The following is a 7,493-nucleotide window of genomic DNA, read 5'->3' on the forward strand; positions in this document are numbered from 1 at the left end:
TGTGTTGTGCATAGCCTTATCTTGGATTTCAGTCTGCTTATACTTCTTTTGGATTTATTTCAAAAACATCAGAGGTTCTATGTAGAAGGCAAAAATTTGCTGAATATTACGTCTGGTCTTTCCCATAACAAACACCCATGTCTATTGTATTTGTGTGCATGCAAATAAACTTAAATAATGCAAAACTTACAAAATGGTGCAAAGAACATTTCTCACCAGTTGGTACACTCGACGAAGTCAAGGTAATGAAGCAGTTCATGCTGTAAAGTAACGATTTCAGGGTGCTATATTTGCTCTTACAGTCATAAAGAATCTGAGCGTAAACCCTAAAAACAGAAACACCTCGCCACCGGACTTTCACTTTCGAAGCAACCAAGAGCAAGCGGTCGTGTCATCAACAGACGTCACACATAAGGCTCAGAGGCCCCGTTAAAAACAGGTTACTGCATCCTACTGCATCACTGCTCGACCGACTGACCACGTCACTGTGGCCATGTGCCCGAGGCTCATTGAAAATACTTTAAGATTATAGACGCCACGTCGAATGCGTCCCGGACATTATGTCTAGTATCAAGCTTGCACTTGTTCTTACATTTCCAGTTTGTTCATTGGCTATCAGGGACATATTCAGCCTGCCACAAAGTCCCCGTACCACGACGTAATTTAAGAGAATGGTCCAGATTTGAGGACATGGAGGCAAGCACCAGATGCGATAACATCAGTCAGCTTAAAACCATTGGTGTACTTTCACGTGGAAAGACTGCTCTAGACGACCCAATATCTTTAAGTGACTGTTCCCTGCATACGTCATTGTTTGATTGAGGTGCCACCGCACTAGCCGCGCGAAACTGCAATCCTTGCACTAACTTGTTGTACTTCAAACTCTCGAGAGATGGCGGTGCAGCGCTGGTGGTGTTCGCGGAGCCAAATATCGTTATGTGCTCGTGTTTGGCCAGCTCTATTGTATTGTATTGTATTGGATCTGAAACCCATCAACGCAGTATGATTGCTCAGGATTAGAATGATCATATGCGAGGAAAAAAACAACAAAAGGTTACAAAGCAAGGCAGACACGCACCAGGACAAGATGGCGACAATAGTTGTGGGAACAATCCACAGGCACGTAAACACATAGCGAGGACAAATTATTAGTTAGTGGAGTTTCACAAAAAACAGCGTAGATAAGCACAGAGCAGGCATCTTTCAGGCCTCCAGCGCTCTCAACGACGCACGAAACCCGGACAGAATCGGACTCTCAGCGACGGTTGGAGGCAGCTGGTTCCACAAGGCGGCAGGACGGTAGCGAAGCCCCCTCTGTGTGACCGAGAGTTTGCACCTCGGCAGCGCCAGAGCTCCGGCTCGGTGAGCAGTGGCCCGGCGAGACACCGTGGAGCGAGTGACAAACATGTGACGGATCGTCAGCTGGCTGAGCTGGATGCGAAGGGCTCTATACTTTGTAAGGTCCCTCTCTTACATCAGGGCCCGACCCAGGAACGTTGGATGCTCCACCTGGGCCAATCCAGGGACGTCAACCCCGGACCGAGCCTCTCCCGATGCCGCACGTCAGTCACGATCCGACCACCGAAGTTAACGATGTATTTGATCCGAGCACTAAAGTTTATGTCTTTGATCCGAACACCGAAGTTTATAATGTCGCTGATCCGAGCTAGCTGATTTTTGGCTGTCCCGCCCAACACAGAGATGCGGTATGAAATGTAAAGAAATGCGTGCGTTCCGATCAGCAATTTTAACATTTCCTGCGAAAAATCGTGGCGGAACTGATAAAGTGATAACAGAGGGGCGTTGCGCATTCTAACGAAGTGGTCGATGTGAATGTCCCACGACACGCATTAGTCAACCGCCATTCCCAGGAGCCGTATGGACGACAGGGGCTTGGTTTCCGACCCAATTATACTAAGGTTGGAGTCTTAAGCTTTGTTGATGTTTGACGGGTTCTGACTAAGTGAAATTTATTTTTTTTCTGGCTTCATCTTAAACACGCGCCCGGGCGGCCGGTTGGATACTAGGGTGTGCCACCAGGAACAGAGCCAACTGAGACAATTTTTTTTTTGGCGCTGGAGCCCAAAAGTAGGCGGCATAGCAAAAGTTGTTCCCAAGAGCTTAAATTCGTGACGCGCAAGCCGATTGAAACAACGGTGAAAGCCGAGCCCAGCGTTGCAGTCACCACATGCTGGGCGGCGCTGATCGCCGCGGGTAACACCAGACCGTGGGCGGCAAGCAGTACAACACAGCTTTCCGTACGGAAACGATGCAACTGAGCGCTCCTTAAGCCGTCGTACGAAAATGCCCCGGGCCACGGTCTAAAATGCGGATCGGGCATTTACGTGTCATTGAGCACGAACTCGCACGAGTACGTTGGTTACTACTGCTTTGGGCTTTCACTTTTCTAAGACAGTTTACGTGCTACAAACAAACCATGCGTGGCACATGCCTCAGAAAATATTGCCTGGAGTGCAACTTAATAAATCTAGCAAGGTCCGCAACGTGCACCACGGCCGCAGACGGGGGGGGGGGGAGGGGGTTAAGGTGGCCTCATACATATCTTGGGTCTGGCTTAGACTGCATATTCGATGCACCGGCCCAAACAAGGGTCGCTCAGAGATCGGAAACCCGAAACACGTGATGACGGAGATCCCACAGTAGCAGGGGAGCCGTCGCAGCTGGGCTCTACATATTGCCGAAACTCCAGCTCTAGCTCCAGACGTTCTTGGCAGTGCGGCGCTGGTCTCACTCTGTCATGCGGCGCGTGCCTGGGCACTGCTACACTAGCCGCTGCCAGGCTGGTTGATGCGCGGTGCTGCCGTCGCCATTCTGTGGGCTGCACGTCTCCAGCTTTCTTGCCGCCGTGCTGCTGAACCAGAAGGCAGAGACTCAGTACATGCCGCCTGTGGGGGCACCGAGCGCTGGTCAAGCGGCGCGTTCTCCGGTCTACCCTCTTTCGAAGGACTGTCCTGCATCCGGACGGCGGGCGGACGGAATGGTGCGGCGACGGCGACGGCGGCGGCTGCCTTGCTGTGGCCTACTGTAACAACCATATGTGGCAGATGCATTTAAAGCGGCTGCTATAGAAGCACAACAATCATGGAATTGCTGAAAAGAGGACGCAGTGCATCTCGTAATCATGTATGCGTTGCCGATTTGCGTTTTGACCAATTGAGGCATAGAAGTCGATAAAGATTCAAGCGATTATATAGCAGCTAGAAGTCGAAACGGGAGTCTGATACTTTTGAGGATATGATTAGTTGATCATTACAAGCAAACCTCCAGAGCAGATCTGTCTTAGACTTGCCGCTTGGGACAATCTGGCGTTGCCTGAGCTTGGCCATGTTGAGGCCATACCGCGCCTCCTCTCCCACCTCCGCCAAACACGCCTCGGTGACAATGCGCACGGCCCTCTCCACCGCCTGGGTGTGAGCCGGATAGGGTGGGATGGCCAGCGGAGCCTGCGCTGTGTCCCGCAGCTCACCGTCGCTGAGGTCTCGCAGTGGAGGCTGTGTGACTGGTCGGCATGATACGTGGCAAAGTTGAAACAACCATTGCTATAAAATCGAAAATAGCACGTTTTCATATACACCTGGCATGTTTAGATGGCCCGATTCGCCGCCGGGCCGTCGCGATCCGGACGGAGCCGTTTTGAACGCCCTAGGCCAGCAGGTACAGCACCTGCTAGTCGGTGCTCAGCTGCTGGATCAGGTCGACCGGCAAGTTGGGCACGTGCCCCGGCATGGGCTCAAACGTCACAACGGTACTCCCCCAGACCTCTCCGGCGCAGGTCTTGCCGATGGGTCCAGAAAATTTCGGTCCCGTGGCCGTGCCGTCCAGGTTCAGCAGCAGATGGTGGAGATTCAGCTCGTTGATGTGCATCTGACAGATGCACGGTTGACTCGGGGGCCAGCTCAAACAGCCGAAACACAGGCTCAAACAGCCTGTCGTCCCGGTGTTGACGGCCGTGCCACCGCAGCCGAGCACATTGACGTGATCGTCGTACTGCAGGCTCACGGAGTGTAGCTCGTTGAGCAAGTACGGGGCGAAGCCGACTCGGGAGTAAAGTTAGTCATGTAGCGGCTGCGTGGCTCAGCGATGACAGGAGCGTGTTTTTCGACGGCATTTGCGTGGCTGTGTGTGGCTCATGTAGGTCCTGTCTTCTCGGTCATCGAAGTAGAGGATGATCAAACCTGACTGTTGGATTGATTCAGCATTTTGATGAGCCGTCTCCTTTCTCGCTCCGCTTCTTGCGCGCCAGATCTCCTTAGGGCCTACGATATTCGATTTCAAGCAGCCAGCCCGTCTCTGCTGTCTTCTTGGAAGGTGATGACAGCAGCAGCGGCCCGGTCCGAGCCACTACAGATGTCAGCCGCCGGAGTGGTGTTACTCAGATCGTTACGATCTGCTAACTATGCTACGATCCGCATGCTATGCTAACGATCTGCAGCTAGCGTTACGATCTGCAGTGTCAGCGGTCTCACCCGGAACGAACAGTCGAAGTCGTCGCCACCTTCTACCTCGTATGGAGCCGCGTCAGAATCCGTGCTGTCGGCCGACTTGCCAGCGCTGAGACCACTTGGTCCGAAGCAGGCTCGAGCTCAGCACTAACTGCCGGCGCTGGCTCAGAAGGCGGCGCGGGCTCAGCAGCCGGCGAGAGAGGCGACTCGAGCTCAGCAGCAGACGCTGCTTCATTGACGGCCGAGCCACGACGCCCCCAGAGTTGTCTGACCATCCTCCGCACCTCGCGAGCTTCCCTAGTCACAGTCGTAGCCCGGTCATATGACCCCAGGGTAAGCCTGCGGTGCCTGCACAAAGGCTTTCCCGTAGTCGGCAGTTGGTAGACAGAGGAGCCGAGTGACCCATCATAAAATGTTTTGTGCGTGACCTGTAGCCTTCGGAATGCTTATGCAACCATTGTTCGAAAGGAATGTTTCAGTACCAGCGAAACTAAACCAAAAAAAAACTTTATTGACCACGCAACAAGCTTGTAAACTACAAATCAACATCACAGTGGTGCGTAAACAATCGCAATCTTGAACCCACCCCGGTCTTTTCGAGCATTCTCACAATTGCACGGCTTTGGGTTTTTACCAAAAATTAATGTTTTTTTAAGTAAGCTGACAACGTTTTGCTGGTGTTCTTCGTGCTGCCTTTTTCATACCTAATCCACAAGGCACCCGCAGTGTGGAAAGTGGCAAGACTGAGGCTTGTTGGAGCACGACTCCAGAGCGTATAACAGGTGGCGCTAGTATCGAATGGGATTGCATTGCTCCATGGGAGGAGAACTGCTCTCGCGTCACGAATATCAACATTGGTGCGGTGCGAAAGGCCTGAAAGGTAATTATTAATTCATTTGCCAAGGAAAAGCTTTGCCTCAGTTAATTCCAAGAGATTCAGCCTCTCGGTGACACACCCTATTAGATATCCTTCGCTCGGTCGGGGGCCAATTTCATCCCCTGAGATCTCTACAGTGTGTTGGTCTGTACGTGAACTTACTTGGGTTGAAGTTTGAGGTTTCTTGGTCATGACCTTCGGGTCAAATAACGTTAAACAAGCTCAAACCCCAGGTTAGCATCTTAGGTGCCCCAGAACCTAGGCAACTGCTCTAAGCAAAATGCCACATGCTCATTTAAGTGCAGTGACTTTGTTTGCTCTTTTGAAGGTCACGGTCACTAAAATCATAGAATACTGCTTTGTATTTTGCATTTGAATAACCGACAAATATTCCGCTAGGCAGTGTTTTCCGAAGAGCAAAGTGTTGACCTGTCATTATTGGTGAGTGATGTTTTCTGACCTTAAAGAGGTCCGTGGATGATGTATAGTGCGGTTCCTGTTATCAATAAATTTGAAATGAGCACCAGAAGCAATTCCACGCAGCAAGCCCTGGAGAAATGAAACAGGCTGGTTTTGACCTTGGTCTGCCCTTCATACCTGACCCTAGGTCAACGAAATTTATTCATTCAATCGTTGTGTTGCCTAACATGGCATCTCAGAGATGTATGGTTTCGTCTAACACTTCGTTGTAACATCAGATTGCACGATTCCCCAAAAATTGACGTCGCTGAATCCATGGCAGTGTGCCGCCGCCTTTAGAAGAAACCAGTTTTAACTAGTAAGAAGTAGGAGTAGAACTATGTAGAGGCAGATCATTTATTAGAGTCATTTAGTCCAAGAGAAGTGAATGATTGGAATGCACCGCCAAACAAAGTTTGTAAAATTCTCTCTCTAGTAACATCTGAAATTCGTTTGAACAAGTTCTTCGGTGTAAGGATCTCATTTGTAGTTAAATTCAGGCAGGGGCAGGTGGTAAGATTAGTGTTCAAGGATCGGTGCGCACCTGTGGGCATGTCATCCTTGATGGGCCCTTGCGGTCCTTGTTGGCCTGATGTCTGTGTCTCTTTATGTTTAGATATATATATATATATATATATATATATATATATATTCGTCGAGATGGAAGGCCGCGTTTGCCCATATTAGCATATCCATTGCCACATATTTTGTTAATCATGAAAAATATCACAGTTGGGCTTTTTATGAGTTGCAACTGTCGCAACTGACAGATTTACAGTCAACGCCCAACCGGTGGGCGGCATGCTTTGCTGATCCAGAAGTTCTAAATGACACTGAGCAGACCGACTGGGCCGGGCCGTTCCCAGCAAGCTCCACGCGCAAACTTACGCCTCTTCACCAATTTCACAGATATCGCCGGGTCCCCTGATTCATGCGCTGATCAGAGGTATGAATTGTGGACCAGCATTGCCCAGAAAAATGGAGACGTATTGCTGCTAGGTGGATTGCAGCGAATCATTTCAGCTAATGCTAGCCCTCTGGGACCGGTTTATTCGCACCACATCACGCACGGTGGTCCGGTCTGAGCCGCAGTGTTACATAAACCCTCGTCTCGCAGCGCTCATTCAGAAAACGCAAGGTTCTGGGTGCGAGTAATCGGCGGTGAAACGAGAAATTCCCCTTATCACACAAGACAAGACTGGCTGAGATGACCAGCCATGTCCGGATAATGCTGAACGGTGTGCATGACTTCTGGAAAGAGACGATTTGTTGTGACTGTATTTGGTTTCATGGTCAAAATGCATCTGACTTGTGTTGTGAGCACTCGCATGGGTGCTTGTATTGAATAGTGAGACAAGCTCCAAAGAAATTGCCGGCCACAAATCATTTGGGTTTTATTAACTGTGCTGCTGGGGCAATGCAGTTAATAAAGCCCGATAAATATCACACTACCAGACGTTTCATATGCAAGAGATCAAGGGCAAACGGTAACATGCAATGTGCAGAAGTTACACAGCGGTCCTAGATTACCCACTAAGGGTTACGCAACAGGTCACACCATCCTACCGAATCTTTGTGTGACCGGCCGGTAGGTCAGCAAGGTCAAATATATCATTTTGGTCAGCCAACCGGCTCGGTACCTCCCGGAGCGGACAGGTCGAGCGCTGAGTGACCGGGACCACACACGACGCAAT

This window comes from Pollicipes pollicipes, unplaced genomic scaffold, assembly GCF_011947565.3.
Source record: "Pollicipes pollicipes isolate AB1234 unplaced genomic scaffold, Ppol_2.1 Scaffold_7261;HRSCAF=8764_pilon_pilon_pilon, whole genome shotgun sequence".
Taxonomy (NCBI): Eukaryota; Metazoa; Arthropoda; class Thecostraca; order Pollicipedomorpha; family Pollicipedidae; genus Pollicipes; species Pollicipes pollicipes.